A 26,134-nucleotide genomic window follows, 5' to 3' on the forward strand; every position below is an offset into this window, starting at 1 on the left:
TCCTTTACTCTCTCTGCCGACTGCTCACACTGGACACCCGCCCTAGACTGGGCTCCTACTAGCCCTTCACGAGCCTCCCTCAGTAGCCGAGAGGGAGGGAGTAAGAATGCATGGCACTGCTGAGCGGTAGCCCAGCGGCCGGTCTGCTCGTTGGACTCTGAGATCTCGTCAAGAGATACCAAACGTCTTTAGAATAATCCCTAAACTCAATTCCCCTCACTTGTTACAATATACATCGTGACAATGTTGAACAACCTCTGTCTGTGAAATTTCTAGGTGTTTTGCTGGACCAGAACTTGTCTTGGATAACTATATTGATCATTTGTGCTGTAAAATATCATCTGGAGTGTTTGCACTCAGGCAGATTTCAAGATTAAGTACTGGGAACACTATCTTAACATGTACAGTATATCATGCCCTCATAATGTCGTATATTCGGTATGCAATATTGGTATGGGGAGGCTCCAGCCTCAAAAATTTATATAGAATCTTTAGAATGCAAAAGAGAGCTGTGAGAGCGATAAAAGTCTTAAGCCATTAGAGTCATGCAGAGAGCATTTTAAAGATCTAGGACTACTAACTGTGCCTGCACTGTACATTTTCGAAGTGATCATGTTTATAAGAGATAAAAAATTTATAAGAAACTGTGACATACATAAGAGTGACACTACTGTGACACTAGAAATAAGAGTAAATTTTCTGCACAATACCACAGGACAGCTCAGTATGAAGATAAGCCTTCTTATATGGGTATGAATTTATGAGTAAACTGCCGTCAGCTTTGAGAGAAAATGAGAATAAGGATATTTTTAAAAAGCTATTGAGAAAATATTTAGCAAACGGGGTTTACTACATATTCAAGAATTTATGGATGGAGAATGAGGCTTTTGGGAGGATTAAATTGTAATGTACATTGTGGAATGTGATGTATATAATATATTTTATATGTATTCTTTTATATTTTGCCAAATAGTCCTTGACGATTTCCTATACTCTTTAAAGAGTCTCCAGGAAGAAAATTTAATCAAATCAAATGTTACCTCATTTAGGCTATTTTTTCCAAGACAATATTAACCCTTTGCGCTCTCATATCCAGTATAGCTGGATACTGCATTTCTCACTACAGCTCTGAACCAAAAAGATGAGTTCTGTGCGTCAGCTCTCATATCCAGTTATTACATATCCATCTCTCATATTATATCCTCTTCATATCCAGCATCGCTGGCTACAGCTCTCTTCAGAATTCTCATAGTTGGCCGTACAGTTCTCTAGCACTTGCACAGTAGTAACTCTCAAATCTATCAAACTGCAGTATTTAGTATACAAATATTAGAATGTTACTTTTATTATAAAAAAGCTCAATTTTACTTCATCGTATTGTTCATTTCATCTATTTCATGTTTTTTGATAAGCCAATACAAAATAAAATCCTTATTTTCATTAAATAGGTACCTCTTATATAAGCCCATACCAAATTCTTATTTTATGGATTAAAAAGGTGTTTATAGTTTTAAAACGAATAAAATAAACGAATAATTAAATGAATTATTCAGATTGATGAATCATTATTTATTCAAATCGCACATATTTTATGAAATCTTCAATAACAGAGTTTGATATACATTAAAAAACACCTCATAGTTCTTCCTCAAGTCATCACTTGCTCAAGTTCATCACTCATATTTGGTAGATATTAGCACTCTACAATACGTCTCAAAGAAACATAGGAGAATAATATTTTCTAGTGACTCTAAATTAATCGAACTCTGCTACATAGAAGAATAATTCACTACTTTATGTAGGGAAAACTGTATGTATGTTTCAACCTAAGTAGGCATTGCTGTAGTATGTGCTACTATGCAACTCAAACCAGATGTTATGTTTGCTCAATGGAGACATCTTTCAGCTTTTATTTTTAATCGCTAAATTAATAAAATAATATAATATCGAAAAATTACGTTCATTTGCATCAATGTCGAGCAATGGTTATCATGAGCTGGAAAAAAGCTTTTTTCAAACATATTGCAATGAAAGAAGTTAGTGTTTGTTTTGATTTATGTAGTTGTTCTGGACAAAAATCACAGCTATGATTTCCACCAATCAGATCCTGATTTTATTAAAAATAAATAAGTAGCTGAACAGCAATATCCAGCCATGCTGGATGCGAGAGCGTTCGAGCTTTTTGGCATGAGCCAGTAATGCTGGATATGAGAGCTGTAGCAAACGATTCCCATTTTGTCAACCAGAGTTGTAAAGGAAATTTGTAGTAGCCAGTAACGCTGGATACAAGAGTGGAAGGACAAAGACATACAACTCCGCAGAGCGCAAAGGTTAACTATCGACGTGAAAACGAGTTTATTATGGATATATTGATCAAACTAAAAATATTTTTTCATATTGGTGTAATGTGTTTTATATTCATTTAAATTGTTATCTATTAATTGAAGACATAAAAGATCCAACACACATTTTAGAGTCGCACCGAAGATCGAAGATGAGGTATCAAGTATTCCATACAAGTTCCGGAAAAGAAAAGAAAAGTATTCGGATGAGAATGGTATTCCCTGGAGATCACCTGGAATGTCTTATGACAATTCTGCCAAATTTGTCTTGGATTTCTTGTCACATGATATGATCGAGGAATGTGTATCAGGAGGTCATGGATTTTGGGTGAGAGCACTCCAAGACTATTCGACTCAAGTTACCTCTTTTTTATTGTATATAGAACTACATGAAAACTCACACAATATAATGGTAGGTAGATACTCCAGATTCAATAATTTTCAAGCCAGAAGACAATGTTTTCTTTGGTACCTACTGCTGCTCATAGATGCTTAATTATGAATTTGATAGTATTTTTTATGATTCCATTCTGTGTTGAATTGATATGTTTTGGGAGTACCTACTTAGTTTACTAGTGATGAATATAGTGTGTTTCAATATGAGCCTACTAGTAGTAGTGTAGGCTACTTTCTAAGCTAGGTAACAGAAGAGGGACTAGAGAAAGGCAGAGAGCAAGAAAACTTGCCGGGCGTGGAAAAGTTTTTAAAAAATAATTTAAAAAACGCCTACATTAATTTAAAAAAAATGAAAATTAAAATGAGATTGAACTCTTTTCCGACTTATGACTTTGCTTGGGTGTGATAATGATAATATCGTAATAACAGTATTACAACTTTGACTTTTCCGACTTATGACTTTGCTTGGTGTGATAATGATAATACCGTAATAACAGTATTCCCTCACTGTAAATGTTTTGCCCGGCGCCAATCAATCACTTAGTGATTGATAAAAAAGAAATATGTTTATTCAAACACTCGCTCTGTCAGCGTGAATAAATAATCTGAATTTATAACTGAAATAACTCAGGGACGTGAGTTGAGGCAATATCAAGTAAACGCAGATGCCAAGTTAATCTACTATTTATTGACAGAACTAATAGCAAAGTAATAATAATAAACTAAGCAAATTATTACAGAAAATTTACAACAAAGTTAATCAATACAAGAATCAATTTGAACAGAATGTGAATCTAACAATAGTGAAATCAATAAAAACAGGTAAAAATTCTTTATAAGCTACAATCAAGTTTACTACGATTAAGTTACTCTAATTCAAGAATTAATTATACGAGAATGATACATTGGAAAACTAACTTGATTACAGAAATGAAAAAATACAATATTACATAAAATAAATCAATACATTTAGATGTATTTAAATTAAGATGAATTTAATGTATGGGGACTAACTAAGCCTCTCTAATTATATTGTTGGTGGGTGTAATAAAAATTAGCAAGATAACACTGTATAGAGAATTTAGCTATTTGAAGAATGAAATATGCAGTTAAAAACTTATGTATTAAATATTTATGAAAACTTGAAATTCGAAACAAAATTATTTGATGAACTTGGCCAGATATCACGGGTTTTGAGTTGGGGTTTCTGTGGTAGAAAGATTATAAATTATATTATAAATAATGCAAAAACTGTTACCTGGTTACCTCAGTAGAGTCCCTATAAGATCTTGAAGTTTGAGTCCCAAACACAAAATCACTTCTACAGCACTACGACGTTTCACAAAATGCAAGAGAGAGCCTCCAAAGCTGGACAGTCTTTTTATATCTTCTACCACAGCTCTACCATACCCTCTCATCACCATGTAGCTGTGACCATGTAGTGGTCAGATCTTTGCAATAGTAAACTTCCAAAATGATTTATTTGAAATTTGTTATTGAGTTTTTTAATTGTCTGTGATCATTTTCAAGTTCAATCATTTCTAGGCTCCCCACGGACATATTCAATTAGTCAATAATCAATATTACAATATACTTTAATTCATAAAATCTATAATCCTGAATCATTTGCCTTTAAATGTGAAATATAATTGATTCAATATATCAAATCAAATTTGAAACGACATCAATAATTGATCATTGCATTATAAACATCAACTAATTAATAACATTATCTGAACATGGCTTTGCAAATGACTAACATTGAACAAATCTACTAACCATAGTGATAAGCTTACTATCTACTATTTACACTTATAATATTCATTTCATATATATTTATATTTACAGGTACTCTTCACTCTTGAATCATTACATGACTACATATATCCAGTACAAATTTTGAATCAATCACACTTTAGACTAGCCTTAAACCCGCAACAAATAATGCACTCAAAAATTTCTTTTCTGAACACAGATAGTTCTCTTTCAACATTATGGCTTTCTAAATGCTCTCTTATCAACTTTTGATTGAAGTTTCCAGAGCTTTTTCCAATTTTAGAGTCATCAAGACTTGATTCATCTTGCATTTGAGGATGAGATTTTTCATTATTGTTGACCTCCAATTCTTCAACCATTTCTTTTGACTTGACAGCATATTGGATTTTTTTGCTATTTTAGACAATACTTCATCTCTTAGGAACTGACACCATTCATACAGAACTTCGCAGTTGTCGCTCCACATTTCATCCAAGTGATCACAGATTAACTGCAAAAGCTCAGATGACAGCCACATACATGAAATTCTGTAGCAAGGCGGTGACTTGGAAGGATCATTTTTCGGTAATAAAACATAGTTAAATATAAACATATATTTTCATATGTGACTATTCCACTTTTCACTCTTGAATCATTACATGCCTACTTATATCCAGTAAAAATTTCAAATCTTACATAATTTATTGATTTATTATTGAGGATCAATTTTGAGGGGGATGCTATTTATGTATTTGCATATTTATTTGTTTATAATATTTATTTATTTGCATATTGCATTTATCTGGAAGAATATTGTTTATAAACTCTATTAGACCTCTCATACACTTATAAATTCATACTCACATTATAGTTAATTCTCAATAGCTACTTGTTAATATATACAGAAATCTATATCTATATTCCACTCCAAACATGCAGTTATAATGCATAATCAATATTATACAATCTAAGAGCATGTGGTCACTCATTCTCTCTCTCATTCATACACCTCCACCCTTTCACTCAAGGCCTCTTTGTTTGTTTTGTAACTGAACGCATGGAAGTTTCCAGAAATTTCTGAATTGTAGAGACAACAATAGCCCATTTACTATTAATACCTATTCATTTTTCAAATTACAACCGTTACAGAAGTCCCTAGAATCTTCTGGAAGGTTCTACATTGTATAGATAGATATTATTCCTCTGCTACGGGGGCAAAGTCATCCTCAACAACTCCATCCTCTTTGAAAAAAACGTCATCATCAGGTGGCACACCATCAAACAGCATTTTGGAGCAGGGAGATTTCATGTCATAAAAATGACTGTATGGATCATTGGCATCTAAGGCAAGTCCAACAGAAAATGGTACTGCAAAGATTGCACACCATTTTGTTACATCCAGCCAATTTCTCAATTGACGCCCTACATATATAAGACATCTTTTACTATTTTCGCCAAATGCATTTCTCGTTGAATGTTGTTTGAACCAATAGGAGTAGTTTGTCTCTTCCACTTGGAGTTTTTACCGACTCTCGATGGATAACATAAATCTTGTTAATAACAAGGGATTTTCTGTTAAAAAAACGAGTTATTAACTTTTGTTAAGAGAAATGTATGACGATTCAGTCAAGTTAATAACTTTTTGTTCTAACCTGAAGATAGGAGCCTGTTATTAACAAAAATTAATGCGATAAAATAGGCTTTTTTTATTAACATAACACATTTCCTTTGATCTTTACCGACTCTCGATGGATAACATAAATCTTGTTAATAACAAGGGATTTTCTGTTAAAAAAACGAGTTATTAACTTTTGTTAAGAGAAATGTATGACGATTCAGTCAAGATGACCACTTGTTCATGCCCTTTTTCATCTCAAATTCTTGGATATATCCCCATCTATCCTTACCATTCATATACCTTCCCATCTTTCATATACTCTTTAACTGAAGCTTCATTCTCATGATGTCCAATCCTCGCTCCGTGGTAGCCATTGTTGCACTGGACACAGAATGCATAATTGCACACAGCCACCTTTCTTTTGTGTCTTTGGTGACTGGGTAATGGCATTTACGTCGCGGGCAGCAAACCATGTTCGCAACCATCTCCAGCATAATGTTTAGCAGCAGCTGGTTGAACTCACTATCTCACGAACCTGTGTATGAAGTATTGACTATCGCAGTTAGTGCTAGGACACATAATAATATATACTGATCATTCCACAATCCGTGTCTGCAGGTAGAACAACAAATAATGTACTCGAAAATTTTTTTCTGACACAGATAGTTCTCTTTCAACATATAGCTTTCTAAATGCTCTCTTATCAACTTTGGTTGAAGTTTCCTAAGCTTCTTCCAATTTTAGTCATCAGGACTTGATTCATCTTGCTTTGAGGATGAGATTCATTATTGTTGACCTCCTACTCTTAACCTTTTCTTTTGACTTGACTGCAATAGCTCAGATGACAGCAACATACATGAAATACTGTAGCAAGGCGGTCACTTGGAAGGATATTTCTTTCGGCAATAAACATCTTTAAATATATTTACAGGTTCTTTTCACTCTTGAATCATTATGTGACTACATATATCCAGTACAATTTTTAAATCATACATTAATGATTTATAATTGTAGATCGATTTTGAGGGGGATGCTATTTATGTATTTACATATATATTTGTTATAGTATTTATATATCCTTTTTTTTATTCATTATTGTACAAACACTATTATCATAATACAATAATTATGACCATGAAGGAAAACAACTAGGCTGAGGCTCTGAGGCCTTTCTATTTCTCTCCAACAATTTTGATAAAAAATGTCCCTAAGTCTTCGTCACTTGATTTTCGGTCCAGGAATAATGATTTGAAAATGTTGACAATATAATAGATAGATTGAATCACAGAAGTCACAATAAATTGACAACTTGAGAAATATGCATTTAATAAATATATTGCATTTATCTGGAAGAATATTGTTTATAAACACTATTTAGGTCTCTCATACTGATACATTCATACTCACTCTATAGTTAACTCTCAATAGCTATGGGTACTTGTTAATATGTACAAAAATCGATATCTATATTCCATTGCAAACATGTGTGTGGTTTATACTACATATATATTATAAAATCTAGAAGCATGTGGTCACTCATTCTCTCTCTCTCACTCACACCCTCACCCTTTCACTCAAGGCCTCTTTGTTTGTTTTGTAATGAACGCATGGAAGTTTCCAGAAACTTTTCAATTGTAGAGACAACATTACCCATTCACTATTAATACATTAATTTCAAAATACAACCGTTACAGAAGTCCATAGAATCTTCTGGGAGGTTCTACATTGTATAGGTAGATATTATTCCTCTGCTATGGGGGCAAAGTAATCCTCAACAACTCCATCCTCCAAAAAAACATCATCATCAGATGGCACACCATCAAACAACATTTTGTAGCAGGGAGATTTAATGTCATAAAAATGACTGTACGGGTCATTGACATCTAAGGCAAGTCCAAAAGAAAATTGTACTGCAAAGATTGCACACCATTCTGTTTACATCCTGTCAATTTCCCAATTGACGCCTACATTTAGGACATCATCTTACTATTTTTACCAATCCATTTCTGGTTCAATGATGATTAAACCATACAGAGCAGTTTGTTTTTGTCCATATTTCTTTACAAATTTGCAATTTGGTCTTTCTATTAGCTTCCCGTCTGCAGAAATGATTGTTCCCAGATATTTGTACTACTCTACCTCATCCAGTGCCCTTCTTTTCCATGTTATTACACAGCTATCTCTCTCCCCGACTGCTACCCTCATAATCTTACTTTTGCTGGTATTCACCTCCATTGATCTTCTTGAATGAACCTTTTCCCAAACATCAACTGCCTTCTGGAGTCTCCTTACACTGTCCTCCATCAGAACAATACCGTCTGCGGATACCAAGGCCTGCACATATACTGGTCGAAGATTTTTATGACCCACTTTCATTTCCGGTGTGTACCTTTTACAGTACTTTAATATACTGTTCATAAAGAAGTAGCGGACTGAGGATGACCACTTGTTTCATGCCCTTTTTCATCTCAATTCTTGGATATATCCCCATCTATCCTTACCATTCATATACCTTCCCATCTTTCATATACTCTTTAACTGAAGCTTCATTCTCATGATGTCCCAATCCTCGACTCCGTGGTAGCCATTGTTGCACTGGACACAGAATGCATAATTGCACACAGCCACCTTTTCTTTTGTGTCTTTGGTGACTGGGTAATGGCATTTACGTCGCGGGCAGCAAACCATGTTCGCAACCATCTCCAGCATAATGTTTAGCAGCAGCTGGTTGAACTCACTATCTCACGAACCTGTGTATGAAGTATTTGACTATCGCAGTTAGTGCTAGGACACATAATAATATATACTGATCATTCCACAATCCGTGTCTGCAGGTAGAACAACAAATAATGTACTCGAAAATTTCTTTTCTGACACAGATAGTTCTCTTTCAACATTATAGCTTTCTAAATGCTCTCTTATCAACTTTTGTTGAAGTTTCCTAAGCTTCTTCCAATTTTAGTCATCAGGACTTGATTCATCTTGCTTTGAGGATGAGATTCATTATTGTTGACCTCCTACTCTTTAACCTTTTCTTTTGACTTGACTGCAATAGCTCAGATGACAGCCACATACATGAAATACTGTAGCAAGGCGGTCACTTGGAAGGATAATCTTTCGGCAATAAACATCTTTAAATATATTTACAGGTTCTTTTCACTCTTGAATCATTATGTGACTACATATATCCAGTACAATTTTTAAATCATACATTAATGATTTATAATTGAAGATCGATTTTGAGGGGGATGCTATTTATGTATTTACATATATATTTGTTTATAGTATTTATATATCCTTTTTTTTATTCATTTATTGTACACACTATTATCATAATACAATAATTATGACCATGAAGGAAAAACAACTAGGCTGAGGCCTCTGAGGCCTTTCTATTCTCTCCAACAATTTTGATAAAAAATGTCCCTAAGTCTTCGTCACTTGATTTTCGGTCCAGGAATAATGATTTGAAAATGTTGACAATATAATAGATAGATTGAATCACAGAATGTATCACATAATTGAAAACTTGAGAATATTGCATTTAATAAATATATTGCATTTATCTGGAAGAATTGTTTATAAAACTATTTTTAGGTCTCTCATACACTGATACATTCATACTCACTCTATAGTTAACTCTCAATAGCTATGGGTACTTGTTAATATGTACAAAAATCGATATCTATATTCCATTGCAAACATGTGGTTATACTACATATATATTATAAAATCTAGAAGCATGTGGTCACTCATTCTCTCTCTCTCACTCACACCCCTCCACCCTTTCACTCAAGGCCTCTTTGTTTTTTGTAACTGAACGCATGGAAGTTTCCAGAAACTTTTCAATTGTAGAGACAACATTTACCCATTCACTATTAATACCAATTAATTTCAAAATACAACCGTTACAGAAGTCCATAGAATCTTCTGGGAGGTTCTACATTGTATAGGTAGATATTATTCCTCTGCTATGGGGGCAAAGTAATCCTCAACAACTCCATCCTCCAAAAAACCTCATCATCAGATGGCACACCATCAAACAACATTTTGTAGCAGGGAGATTTAATGTCATAAAAATGACTGTACGGGTCATTGACATCTAAGGCAAGTCCAAAAGAAAATGTACTGCAAAGATTGCACACCATTCTGTTTACATCCTGTCAATTTCCCAATTGACGCCTACATTTAGGACATTCTTTTACTATTTTACCAATCCATTTCTGGTTCAATGATGATTAACCATACAGAGCAGTTTGTTTTTTTCCATATTTCTTTACAAATTTGCAATTTGGTCTTCTACTAGCTTCCGTCTGCAAAAATGATTGTTCCCAGATATGTGTACTACTCTACCTCATCCAGTGCCCTTCTTTTCGCGGGCAGCGAACCATGTTCACAACCATCTCCAGCATAATGTTTAGCAGCAGCTGGTTGAACTCACTATCTCACGAACCTGTGTTTGAAGTATTTGACTATCGCAGTTAGTGCTAGGACACATAATAATATATACTGATCATTCCACAATCCGTGCTGCAGGTAGAACAACAAATAATGTACTCGAAAATTTTTTTCTGACACAGATAGTTCTCTTTCAACATTATAGCTTTCTAAATGCTCTCTTATCAACTTTTGGTTGAAGTTCCTGAGCTTCTTCCAATTTTAGTCATCAGGAATGATTCATCTTGCTTTGAGGATGAGATTCATTATTGTTGACCTCCTACTCGTTAACCTTTTCTTTTGACTTGATGCAATAGCTCAGATGACAGCCACATACATGAATACTGTAGCAAGGCAGTCACTTGGAAGGATAATCTTTCGGCAATAAACATCTTTAAATATATTTACAGGTTCTTTCCACTCTTGAATCATTACATGACTACATATATCCAGTACAAATTTTGAATCAATCACACTTTAGACTAGCCTTAAACCCGCAACAAATAATGCACTCAAAAATTTCTTTTCTGACACAGATAGTTCTCTTTCAACATTATGGCTTTCTAAATGCTCTCTTATCAACTTTTGGTTGAAGTTTCCAGAGCTTTTTCCAATTTTAGGGTCAAGACTTGATTCATCTTGCATTTGAGGATGAGATTTTTCATTATTGTTGACCTCCAATTCTTCAACCATTTCTTTTTGACTTGACAGCATATTGGATTTTTTGCTATTTTAGACAATACTTCATCTCTTAGGAAGTGACACCATTCATACAAAACTTCGCAGTTGTCGCTCCACATTTCATCCAAGTGATCACAGATTAACTGCAAAAGCTCAGATGACAGCCACATACATGAAATTCTGTAGCAAGGCGGTGACTTGGAAGGATCATTTTTCGGTAATAAAACATAGTTAAATATAAACATATATTTTCATATGTGACTTTTCCACTTTTCACTCTTGAATCATTACATGCCTACTTATATCCAGTAAAAATTTCAAATCTTACATAATTGATTTATTATTGAGGATCAATTTTGAGGGGGATGCTATTTATGTATTTGCATATTTATTTGTTTATAATATTTATTTATTGCCTATTGCATTTATCTGGAAGAATATTGTTTATAAACTCTATTAGATCTCTCATACACTTATAAATTCATACTCACATTATATTTATTCTCATAGCTACTTGTGAATCTATACAGAAATCTATATCTATATTCCACTCCAAACATGCAGTTTAATACATAATCAATATTATACAATCTAAGAGCATGTGGTCACTCATTACTCTCTCATCATACACCTCACCCTTTCACTCAAGGCCTCTTTGTTTGTTTTGTAACTGAACGCATGGAAGTTTCCAGAAATTTCTGAATTGTCAGACAACAATTTGTTTATAATATTTATTTATTTGCATATTGCATTTATCTGAAGAATATTGTTTATAACTCTATTAGACCTCTCAACACTTATAAATTCATACTCACATTATAGTTAATTCTCAATAGCTACTTGTTAATATACAGAAATCTGTATATATGCCATTTTTCGGTAATTACATGCTTTAATCTCTGACTGAATCATTTCAGTCAGATAGTTGCTTTTGTAGTGCGTAGTGAGAAGGGAGGACATTGTTGACCTCATCATTGAATGTCCTCCCTCAAAGCTCATCTTTCCACCTCCCTTCTCACTCTCTCATCTCACCATCTATCACATCTTGTCTTTCCCATTTACTATTAATACCTATTCATTTTTCAAATTACAACCGTTACAGAAGTCCCTAGAATCTTCTGGAAGGTTCTACATTGTATAGATAGATATTATTCCTCTGCTATGGGGGCAAAGTAATCCTCAACAACTCCATCCTCGAAAAAATCATCCTCCAAAAAAACATCATCATCAGGTGGCACACCATCAAACAACATTTTGTAGCAGGGAGATTTCATGTCATAAAAATGACTGTACGGGTCATTGACATCTAAGGCAAGTCCAAAAGAAAATTGTACTGCAAAGATTGCACACCATTCTGTTTACATCCTGTCAATTTCCCAATTGACGCCCTACATTTAGGACATCTTTTACTATTTTTACCAATCCATTTCTGGTTCAATGATGATTAAACCATACAGAGCAGTTTGTTTTTTTCCATATTTCTTTACAAATTTGCAATTTGGTCTTTCTATTAGCTTCCCGTCTGCAGAAATGATTGTTCCCAGATATTTGTACTACTCTACCTCATCCAGTGCCCTTCTTTTGCATGTTATTACACAGCTATCTCTCTCCCCGACCGCTACCCTCATAATCTTACTTTTGCTGGTATTCACCTCCATCGATCTTCTTGAATGAACCTTTTCCCAAACATCAACTGCCTTCTGGAGTCTCCTTACACTGTCCTCCATCAGAACAATACCGTCTGCGAATACCAAGGCCTGCACATATACTGGTCGAAGATTTTTATGACCCACTTTCATTTCCGGTGTGTACCTTTTACAGTACTTTAATATACTGTTCATAAAGAAGAGTAGCGGACTGAGGATGACCACTTGTTTCATGCCCTTTTTCATCTCAAATTCTTGGGATACATCCCCATCTATCCTTTCCATTCATATACCTTCCCATCTTTCATATACTCTTTAACTGAAGCTTCATTCTCATGATGTCCCAATCCTCGACTCCGTGGTAGCCATTGTTGCACTGGACGCAGAATGCATAATTACAGACAGCCACCTTTTCTTTTGTGTCTTTGGTGACTGGGTACTGGCATTTACGTCGCGGGCAGCGAACCATGTTTGCAACCATCTCCAGCATAATGTTTAGCAGCAGCTGGTTGAACTCACTATCTCACGAACCTGTGTATGAAGTATTTGACTATCGCAGTTAGTGCTAGGACACATAATAATATATACTGATCATTCCACAATCCGTGTCTGCAGGTAGAACAACAAATAATGTACTCGAAAATTTCTTTTCTGACACAGATAGTTCTCTTTCAACATTATAGCTTTCTAAATGCTCTCTTATCAACTTTTGGTTGAAGTTTCCTGAGCTTCTTCCAATTTTAGTCATCAGGACTTGATTCATCTTGCTTTGAGGATGAGATTCATTATTGTTGACCTCCTACTCTTTAACCTTTTCTTTTGACTTGACTGCAATAGCTCAGATGACAGCCACATACATGAAATACTGTAGCAAGGCGGTCACTTGGAAGGATAATCTTTCGGCAATAAACATCTTTAAATATATTTACAGGTTCTTTTCACTCTTGAATCATTATGTGACTACATATATCCAGTACAATTTTTAAATCATACATTGATTTATAATGAAGATCAATTTTGAGGGGGATGCTATTTATGTATTTACATATTTATTTGTTTATAGTATTTATATATCCTTTTTTTATTCATTTATTGTACAAAACACTATTATCATAATACAATATTATGACCATGAAGGAAAAACAACTAGGCTGAGGCCTCTGAGGCCTTTCTATTTCTCTCCAACAATTTTGATAAAAAATGTCTCAAAGTATTATAAGGTTATGATATCACATACTGCTTCGTCACTTGATTTTCGGTCCAGGAATAATGATTTGAAAATGTTGACAATATAATAGATAGATTGAATCACAGAATGTATCACAATAAATTGAAAACTTGAGAAATATTGCATTTAATAAATATATTGCATTTATCTGGAAGAATATTGTTTATAAACACTATTTAGGTCTCTCATACACTGATACATTCATACTCACTCTATAGTTAATTCTCAATAGCTACGGGTACTTGTTAATATGTACAAAAATCGATATCTATATTCCATTGCAAACATGTGGTTATACTACATATATATTATAAAATCTAGAAGCACGTGGTCACTCATTCTCTCTCTCACTCACACCCCTCCACCCTTTCACTCAAGGCCTCTTTGTTTGTTTTGTAACTGAACGCATGGAAGTTTCCAGAAACTTTTCAATTGTAGAGACAACATTTACCCATTCACTATTAATACCAATTAATTTCAAAATACAACCGTTACAGAAGTCCATAGAATCTTCTGGAAGGTTCTACATTGTATAGGTAGATATTATTCCTCTGCTACGGGGGCAAAGTCATCCTCAACAACTCCATCCTCGAAAAAATCATCCTCTTCGAAAAAAACATAATCAGGTGGCACACCATCAAACAACATTTTGTAGCAGGGAGATTTCATGTCATAAAAATGACTGTACGGGTCATTGACATCTAAGGCAAGTCCAAAAGAAAATTGTACTGCAAATACCAAGGCCTGCACATATACTGGTCGATGACTTTTATGACCCACTTTCATTTTCGGAGTGTAACTTTTACAGTACTTTAATATACTGTTCATGAAGATTACTATTCATAAAGAAGAGTAGCGGACTGAGGAAGACCACTTGTTTCATGCCCTTTTTCATCTCAAATTCTTGGGATACATACCTATCTATCCTTACCATTCCAATCGTTTTCCTATACAACAACTGTACTGCTCTTATCATCCTGTCACTGACTTCCAACTCTCTCATGGCGCTTTCATATACTCTTTAACTAAAGCTTCATTCTCATGATGTCCCAATCCTCGACTCTGTGGTAGCTCTTGTTGCACTGGTCGCAGAATGCATAACTACAGCTCGGACAGACGGCCACCTTTTCTTTTGGGTCTTTGGTGACCGGGTACTGGCATTTACGTCGCGGGCAACAAACCTTGTTTGCATCAACTCCAGCATAATGTTAAGTAGCAGCTGGTCGTACATATGAAACTCATCCTTACTCACTATCTCACGAACCTGTGAATGGAGTACTTGACTATTGCAATCAGTGCTAGGGCACATAATAATATATACTGATCCTTCAGCAATCCGTGTCTGCAGGTAGGACAAAATGCAATCTCTGCAATATACATGACGGCAAGGTTCAAGCCGAATACACTTTAGACCACATCAAACTCGCTCCCGCGGCGGTAGCGAAGTTAAAAAACTCGGTTTCCATGTTATTAAATCGAGCAGGCCACACCGAGCTCGCTCCGCAGAGGGAGTACCTCGGTGGTAGTTTCACTTCGCCGTGCCAGGCGAACTTTTGAAACGTCTGCTGGTTACTACCGCCGAGGTAGCGAGCTCGGTCTGGCCTGCACAATTCAATAACATGGAAAGCGAGTTTTAAAAGTTCGCCTCGATAGCGTCTGCGCAGGATACCGAGACTCACACGTTACAATGAGTCATTCGCATTTCTACAGCGACGCAACGTTTTAATGAGTTCCTCATCTATATTGGTACTACTGTCCTCTAACCACGGTACGTTATTTTTAAGTGATTTTTGGTCGATCAAATTAAGTAGCGTCATGTCCACTGTTGATCACTTCTGCTACTACTAGCTACTAGTACCTACAGTACTACGAGACGATGTACAGCGCTGTGGTTGCCGGCCTTCCCCCACTACTAGAGAACCACACTCATCAAAACAAAAACAAAACCAAACTACCGCTAGCGGACTTTTTTTGGTGTGGCCTGAACTACCACCGCGGGAAGCTCGCTAACTCTAGCAGACGTTGTGCTTTGAACTCGCAACAAATAATGCACTCGAAAATTTCTTTTCTGAACACAGATAGTTCTCTTTCAACATTATAGCTTTCTAAATGCTCTCTTTTTAACTTTTGGTTGACGTTTCCAGAGCTTTTTCCAATTTTAGAGTCAACAAGACTTGATTCATCTTGCATTATTTGAGGATGAGATTTTTCATGATTGTTGACCTCCAAATCTTCAACCATTTCTTTTGACTTGACAGCATATTGGAACTTTTTACTATTTTAGACAATACTTCATCTCTTAGGAACTGACACCATTCATACAAAACTTCGCAGTTGTCGCTCCACATTTCATCCAAGTGATCACAGATTAACTGCAAATGCTCAGATGACAGCCACATACATGAAATTCTGTAGCAAGGCGGTGACTTTAAGGATCATTTTTCGGTAATAAATCATAAAAGGAAGCCAAAGGAAGATGAGAAACGGATAGCATTTTGTCAACTTCAGTACCTCCATACACATTATTGCTTTCCAGTTCTTTAAACAATAGAATAATGGGTTGAGGAGCTGTTTGGAAGGCATTGAATATTAAATGGTGCTTAGATTTAGATTCCAGGACGAGTACATTGAGTTCTTCAAGGTTGGAAATATTTTCCATAACTTCGATCTCATCTTTTTGCCGCGAGAAGTCCATTTCAATCTAGGCTATAAAATTTAAGAGTCTGGTCAGCTTGGCTTTATCATTCCTCATGAGAAAAACAATATCTTGCATTTCTATCTTTGAAGAATCTCGTCTCATTTCTCATTGCTATTTCTTCAACTTGTTCAAGAAAAATTGCCAATTGTTGAAGAAGCACAATTTCGATCATTTTTGAAATAGTGAGAAGAGGCTTACTGGAATCTCCAAGTCCAGATAGCATGCTTTGTATGACTTCTGCGAGTGAAGAATCTGACGACAGTTTGGATACCGACTTGACTGGAAAACACAATAATGATCTTGATGCCATTTTTCTTCGGAAGTAAACTAGAACTTGAAAAGTTATGTATGTTAACGGTCAGAATAAAAGAAAGCCTGATAAGTATTCAAATTTCATGATAAGTATTATCAAAGTCTAAAGCTGCGTTTACACCGGAGTTAATAACACAAGTTTTCAACATTTTTGTTATTGACTGATGTTAATTACAAGTCATTAACATAATGTTGAGCTGCGTTTACACCGGAGTTAATAACACGATTTATTAATAAAAATTATCAACTCGACTGAATCGACAAAAATTCTCTTGACTAAAGTTAATTGACCAAGTGAAGTGAGGTCTAAGATCTTTTGTTCATAACAAAAGTATCAGTCAAAAGAAAATTTTATTAACATAAGTTAAAAACTTTTGTTATCAACTCTGGTGATAAGATAATATTATAACGCATTATAATTTGTTTACATTGGATAAGATGAAGATCATTATGTTAATGATCACACCTGTTTCAATTTAAAGTATTTTGAAGACAATTTTTTTGCTTTTTATTCCGGCTGTTATATCATATTATTTATGAATACTCTCGTTAAATGAAATCATGTATGGAAGTCAATTATATTAATAACAAGATCTTGTTAATAACAAGGAATTTTCTGTTAAAAGCACGAATTATTAACTTTTGTTAAGAGAAATTTATGACGATTCAGTCAAGTTAATAACTTTTTGTTCTAACCTGAAGATAGGAGCCTGTTATTAACAAAAATTAATGCGATAAAATAGGCTTTTTTATTAACATAACACATTTCCTTTGATCTTTACCGACTCTCGATGGATAACATAAATCTTTTAATAACAAGGAATTTTCTGTTGAAAACACGAGTTATTAACTTTTTCAAGAGAATTTTTTGTCGAGTCAGTCAAGTTGACAACTTTTTATTATTCAATGTTTGATTCCATTACGAACTGCTTGTTAAATAATCACTTTGAACAATTAATTACGATATAGCAGTCAGGTACTTTTTATTGATAACTCATGTTATCAACTCCGGTGTAAACGCAACTTAACATGATGTTATTGACTTTTGTAATTAACATCAGTTGATAACAAAAATTTTAAAAACTTGTTTTATTAACTCCGGTGTAAACGCAGCTTTACATCTACTATAGTAAACGCAAATTGGAGAGGCGGGTGATGGTGGCTCCATCTATGAGTGGAATTTGTAAATTTCAAGCAGTTCGTTTACATTTGAAATGTCATCATAACCTGAGTTCTCATTAAAAATATTTTTATTCAAGATTTTTGAAATTCAGCCATACATTTTATTCTAACTGAATAATTTGGAATGGAATCAACATTTCAAGCACCAATTCAAACCTTCACAGAACCGTTGTAATATTGTACAATTGACGAATATTTGTTTGTTTTTCTCTAAAACACAAATAAAACCTGATTTTAAAATTGTCATATGATTGACACTTCTCCAATATTTAGAAAAACATTTAGCTTGAAATTTACTAATAATTTCACTCAGAGATGGTACCACCATCACCCGCCTCTCCCAAGGTCTATAAATATACAGGTCATGACATACACAGGCCATTTCAATAATAAATGGGTTAATAATTCTTTTTTTCATAATTAAAAAGTGTTCTTATTCTTGTAACTTGTTATGATTCATAAGGCATTGGGACAAAATGCTAACCTCAAAAACAGTTTAAAGTTCCTAATCAATTATCTAAAAATCAACAATTCAGTTCCTAGTTGGAATCTAAATATTATTATTCGGTTGGAAGAATTAATTTTACAATTCAAAGTCAAGCAATATTCCTTGAACAATATAACAAAATAGCACATCATGTTGTTCAATCGATAATGATAACAACTGATAAATTTGAAAATTGGTGAACTAGAACCCCATAAAATGGCGATTTTGCAATGCATCACGGGCTTGTGTCATGACCTGTATTTATAGACCTTGGCTTCTCCAATTTGCATTTACTATAGACTAATAGTGAAATTAGTAATTAAAAGCAGACGAACTATTTTAACTTTTTTTACTGTTTGAAATTTACAAATTTCACTCAGAGATGGAGCCACCATCACCCGCCTCTATAATTTGCGTTTACTATACTATTGTGAAATCTTACAAAATTTCATTTCAATAAGTCACAAATTAATTATTATTCTTAAAGTCGGTTGATTGTAGAAATTAATGTTTCAGCTCTGCATGGAAAATGTTTTCTTCTTCTAGTCATACTCCAACCATCATTATGAAACAATAAATATTTAAATATTGATGAATGATTAAGATAAGAGTAAATATCAGTATAAAGTGAAATCCGATAACTATTTTCTACTTTTAGACTGCCGTTCATAATCCAGCTGAGTTTCCAACCCCCTTACAAACATTTGCCTACATCGTAACTGACGCAACCATTGAATTCAAGATAACTCCACAGCTAATAAGCACTTCGGATAATCTTAGACTTTGGACGCCGGAGGAAAGAGGTTGTTACTATAGTCATGAGCGTAAACTGAAGTTCTACGTCACGTACACTATCCATAATTGTTACATTGAATGTGAGGCCGAAATGGTACATGAATAATGCAACTGTTCTTTCAATTTTTTATCGCGTAAGTTGAAATTGTCTTGAAAAGGTACCTAACCTAATGTAGTTTTATAATATTAGACTGTTGTAGAATTGTTCTATCAATAAGATGCTGAAAGTCAAAGTTTCCACCGTACTTCAAAATTAAAGTAAAATTAAATTCGTTTTGAAATATCAAATAAAAACTAGGTTATCATTGATCATTTCAAATTAATTACAATTTTATGCCATTGTAGAGTTTAGATAAAATAGGGGGGGGGGGGTTTGTTCATAAAGTTCAATGAAGCTGAATAAATTCTTCATACAATTTATTCCCGCAAGGGACTCCCCATCAACAAAAGCCATACGAATTTACTTTACAATTGATTGAGTTGAAATTTTTAAAACAAAGTTTTAGTTTCAGAACATTTCAGTTTTTTATTAACATTACTCTTAGCCCAAAAGTGTAAGAGTAATACTTTTACCCTAAGGGGCGATTGCTGAGATCGGGTCTGGCTAACCCCGGCGCAACGTTGGTCTAGCGCAACTTTGGTCTCGGCTAAAAAATCTGTTTGCTGAGATCGAGTTTAGCCGCCGGTCATCTCTTGGTCGAGAGCAACTTTGATCCGCAGGTTTAGCCAGACCGACGCTCAAGTTTAGCCAGACCGAGGCGCAACTGGAGGAATCCACGGGGAATTATTGTTGAAAAAAGTTGAAAAAACAAGAGAACATGTTGAAGTTAGATTAGAAATTACATTACAATTACAGGCAGTGAGTGAGTTTCAGTTTGTGATTCTTTTTTTTAAATGTTTTACTTGCACCTTTTAATAATTTACATCCGCTATTCAAATTAATGGTTTTAACAAAACTTGAGGATAATTGTAGTTTATCATAAGTTGACTGGTTTATTGTTTTTGGACGAATCGTAGTTTGGTTGGGAGAATCAATAGGTTGATTCAAGTATGGAGGCTACAAAAAGAAAACATGAGGATGAAACTAAATCTGGTGATGCTGCAACTGCATCATTGTGGTTTTTTAATCCTATTGCTCTGAAAAATCAATCAATCGATTTAAACAAAAACAAGTTCCTGATTGGAAGAGCCAAAGAGGTTGATTTCTAAATTACCACCCAGAAGGTTTCCCGAGAACACTGTCTCATTCAGAATGTCGGCACTAAAAACGCACCAAAGTGGGAGTTATTGGATAAGAATAGCTCACTGGGAACATTTTTGAATGGTAGGAAAGTTCCAGCCCATCATGCAACGCCACTCAAAGATGGCGACGTCATCTTCCTATCCGATCCTGATGTTTATCCCATTCGATTTGTCATGAACAACAGTAAACCTACAAAGGTCTCCAATTATTATATTCCAATTATTATCATTATACTCCAATTATTTTGGGTACAAACTGTTTTAGGTCATAGAATAGCTCACATTAATTTATTCAATATTATAATAAAATACAGAAGATTTCACTCTAAAGCTTAACATTTTAAATACTCTTATTTCTATAATAGAGAAAATATAAAACTTTCACAAGTTTCTTCATTTTCTTTCAGGGAGATTTTCATCTGTTGAGCAAGACTCGAAAAATTTATCTTCGTGCAACTTGCCAGCCTGCACTGAGATAACTTTTGATTTAGAAATTAGTAGCTTGTCTATCCTATTCACGGATACCACCAACATTTCAAATAATGCTAAAAAAACGTAAGAGTTTTAACATTTATATTATCTTGGAGGATGTTTGATTCAGAATATAACATATTTCAGTCTGAAAAAGTGAATATCACAGTATCTTAATGTGATAAATGTACAGTTCTGCAATATTCATAATGTTTACTAATATTAAAATATTATCAAATTCATAAAATTGGCTTGAAATATTATCATCAACAAAAATACAGGACTTCACGATATGTACAATTAATGCATATCCACATTTTTCAATGTCAACCTACAAACTTCAAGTCCGATGAGATACATCATTAAACAATAGATGAATTTATCCCTAAAATCTTATCTTATTAATATTGGTGAGCTATTGTGTCTAAATAATAACGAATTAAGTATTCTATACATCATGGAATATTATTTTATATTTCTTTTGCAGAGGGAATATAGCTGTTGCGACTTTCCTTTGCAAAACAAATTCAGTTATCAATCAATATCCAGAGGGTGGCAATAGTAACAGTATCTGATTTTATTGGTGAGTATAAGAAGATGATATCTTCTCAGTTTAAGAACTATTTTGTACAAAATTATTGACTCATCTGACCAGTTTCATGTTTCAATTATGGTGGATTATAAATTCATGAAAATCTTAACAATCAAGTACACATAATTTCTTTGAAAGAATATTAATCAAACTTTTCATTATCTCATGATTAATTATACATGGTAATCATATGAATAAAAACTTATCATTATTATACATTTATAAGAAACTATAAGATTACGCCCATAATGTAAAATTGTAGTGTATTATTTCTATTACTCTACTTCTGAATAAAATAGATAAAGATTACTAGAAAATTATAAGAGAATGTTATTGATATAAAAGGATACATGCTTTTTAAAAGCTTATTTAAAATATTATCATTGATATATTATCATGGATATTTTTCTGCAATGAAATATAATATGAAGGCTAAACGATTGTTTTAAATGAAATTTTGTTTTATTTTTCCAGCAAATATTGGAGGCTTGATGAGATTGTTTCTTGGGTTTAGTTTTATAAGTCTTTTTGAAGTAATTTATTTCATGACTGTTCGTTGGGCTACTGATATATGGAACAATCACAGAGCTTTAATGAGTTGTGAAACAAGAGATATTGGATCTATTTCTCTTTAGCGATTGCCTACTCACCCTTAAGATTCAGTCCAAGTTGACTGATGAATAGTTTATTCAATAGATTCACTCTTCTTTACAATTGATTCGAAACTCAATTAAAATTATTTTTCTTCGATAGCGAACTTTATATTTTCCTTAGATTAACATTGAGAAATTTATCGTGGAGTCAGTGGTATAACATTACCTAAATTTGAGAGAAATGTTGGTGTGAAATGATTACAGGCTACTTGTATTCAACAGGAATTAAGTAAGTTCCGTATAAAAAGAGCCGAGAATTTATTTCAATAAATATTACATTATGGCTACAAATAGGAAAATATTTCAGCATTTGAATCTACTTTGAAGAAAAACTATTCTCAATAAATCCAATGAACAATAAAATATACTGTTATTCTTTATAAGATAATAGAAATAGATAAAAAAATGTCTTTTAAAAATGTATAACTACAATTTTTAATTCGCAAATGAAGCACAAGCATCAATCACAAACCTTTTACACCTATCCTTACCTTATAATGCCCAACAAACTAATAGCTCATAAATTACAAATTGAAGTATATTTTGAATAGGCTGCGCCATAAAACTCTTATGTTTAGAAAAATGACATTTCAAACCTGAAGTGATTGTTTAGAAAGTGAAGGAGTATCTTATCCATTTAGATGCTAAAAGAATGTCGCATCTCTGTTTAAATTATTACAAATTGAATAAGAAGCTTCATCGGGGTTGAAAAGAATATTTAATTCAATCAAGGCACCTCTGTCAATAGATTAATTTATTATGTGAATCTTAATCAATAATAGTTACTTCTTTATTGTGATAGAATTATCCAAATAAATATCCAATCCTTATCTTAAATATCAATCAATAAATTGATATATTTCAAATTTGTATTGAATTTTGTCTGTCCAACATATTCTTTAAACCGGTCGGTCGCACAAACATGTCTCATGATAAAATGCTTTTTCTGTGTATTGTACAACGTTTTTTGGATGAAAGAATTAATGTAATTTCAATCATTCATTTCAATATGAATAACTTAATATTCATAATTCATTAAAATTTGAAAAATAATTGAATAATGAATAAATACATCTTGTAAACTTATACATAATCATAATATATTTACATATAATAGAATCAATAGATAACTAATAAGTTCAATGATATAAGCCTACCTTAGGAATAATATAATTTTTTGACTGGCTGGTAATTTTTCATAGATTGCAAACTATTTAAGAAGGAAGTACAACCTGTAACATAAAAAATAATTCAACTTACTAACAACTGCCAATAAGCAATCCACTAATTTTTCGAAGCACAATCAGAACAAATTTAAATCCATTGAATGATGAATTTAAGTAAGGTTGACAGATTTATCGACAGTAAATTATTTTTGTGGTCACCAAAATTTGTTTCTCTGTATGCATCAGCTTTTCAAAAGTAATGGTTTATGTTCTGATAAATGAATCAAACTCTTCTACACACCCATTCAAGAAATACAGAATTGACTGCAGTACTCTATAAAATGAGCCGTCTCATGCAATGAAGTACTAGCAGAATATCTCATTACTTTCGAGAAATTGGGTCTTCATGTTCCTCAAAGCACATCAGTTCTTAAATCACTTAATCTTTTCTATATTGGAAAATGTTGTATTTCCCAACTAAATCAAAATAAATTGAGTTTTAAATATTTGGATAAACCAAGAAATTACAAAAAAATTTACTAGAAAAACTATCAAAACTATTGATTGTATAGCATATTTAAAAAAAAATTAAAACTTTTAAATTTGTGAGGGAAATTTACTCAAATGTTGAATAAATATAGCAATACAAAATTGAAACATATCCGATTTAAAAGTAGGGATTCTCTGAGTGGCATTACCACTTAGATAGTAAAAAAATTTTACTTGTGATTTTAAATTTTGCAAATCTAAATTGAAGCAGCTTCAATATTTTAGAAGTTCATAGATAAATATTGTGAAAATGTTATTTTGAAATAATTCTTACCATTTTACAAGGTTGTGTTCAGCTGGCAAAACAATCTTCTTCACCATCCTCTGTGCTTTCTGTAGGAAATTTTGTCAGACATCTGTTCGCCGCAGCACTCAGAAACTGGAAAATACCGATCTTTGGCGGTTCTGCCATCAACTTCTTGTTCAATTCTTTGATAACCTTGTCTTCGAGGAGCCATTTCAGTTTGCGATGCCTTATTACTTCGCCCTTCTCTAATCGCAAGGCATCAGTGATCGCATTCCGTGCTATCCGCGCAAGACACCCTACATCAAACAACAACAATTTATTACAATTAACACTTGTTTTGATATCATTCAAATGATCAGGTTTAGTTGAATATACAATTATAATTAATAATGTTTAATGGGCAAAGGTTTAGTTCACATATTATGTATATTTGTTTTGTCTATACATTTTTGTAACGTGAAACCAAAAAATCTAAGAGCTATTCTCAAACACCAGAGTGCAGCCGACAATGACCAGAAGGACCCGATTTATACTCATTTCGCTGTTTGTGATTTGACCCAGACATATTCTGGCTCACTCAAGTCAAATAAGTCAAGTTTGACATTCTGTCAAAGGCTCACCTTTTGATGTATTATTCCTGTCCATTTCTTGTATTTTTTCAACTATCTTCATGTTAAGTAGATACATGTACGAGTAATTATTATCAATTTTCTCCATGAATTTGCTAATCCAGAGATGATCGACCGGCTTACCGGCTTACATGCTGTCAGCATGTAAATGTATGAAAAGTATATTCATTTGAATGCTACATTACAGGAATTGATCAGTTACATAATAATAATAACCCCGCAGAGGACAGAATATATTTGTTTGGGTGTGGTAATTCGCCGGGTTAACCCAGCAAGTAGTTGATGTAGACTGGTTGGCAACTAAGACCGTTGAGTCCCAGGTATTAGGGTGTTCAGGATATAAAGAGTACCTCAAGCATCAACTGCGCATACCGGAGGCGTGTGTTAGCAGCTCACGTTATCTGAGATAATATTGCTCCTAGAAGTACAAGGAATAGCAATCGGGGCGGTACGGGGGTGAGGGCTGTCCCTGTTCGGAACCGTCGTTATAAGCAGCCTGTGGGGGATGATGTGGGTGAACCAAGTGGCGCCTGTACCCTAGCCGGAACCACAAGAAGGCAACCCAACATTGAAATAGAAACTGGACATGGACATTCACAGCTTGCTCTTGATGCTTCCTCTGATCAACAGAGGATCACTAGAGCGGTCTGCCAAGGTGGCGAATGAAGTGGACTGATGATATGAATTTTTATATCATGCGCTGCTACTACAAGATCACAAAGTTAGAGATAATTAGCATTTATCGCCAGCAGTTGCATGCTGCATTCATTGAGGAGTTTCCCACATTGCAAGTTACTGAACAGAGGGTTGCAGACTAGAGGCATGCAATAGTGGTCAGAAAATTGATCCCTGAGGCAAGGCTTGCTGAACTGAGATCTGAGGTGGCAGACATAACGTGCCAGGGGTGGTGAAGAGGATCAGGATGCTGAGATCTCTGGTGACTCATTGCACCATGCCATGAATGGACACCACTCCACCCTGATACAGATCGACCCATCAGGAGAGGGA

At 34.0% G+C, this 26,134-nt stretch overlaps 1 long non-coding RNA gene across 1 annotated transcript; it reads right to left on the reverse strand.

Moving 5' to 3' along the window:
- Positions 1-21,788: 21,788 nt before the first annotated feature.
- On the reverse strand, positions 21,789-25,294 carry LOC120352102. Its single transcript, XR_005571705.1, has 2 exons — positions 24,525-25,294; positions 21,789-23,767 (listed from the first exon to the last, which is right to left on the reverse strand). It is a non-coding gene; the product is annotated as an uncharacterized LOC120352102 (long non-coding RNA).
- Positions 25,295-26,134: the final 840 nt, after the last annotated feature.

The sequence above is a fragment of the Nilaparvata lugens genome, chromosome 6, assembly GCF_014356525.2.
Source record: "Nilaparvata lugens isolate BPH chromosome 6, ASM1435652v1, whole genome shotgun sequence".
Taxonomy (NCBI): domain Eukaryota; kingdom Metazoa; phylum Arthropoda; class Insecta; order Hemiptera; family Delphacidae; genus Nilaparvata; species Nilaparvata lugens.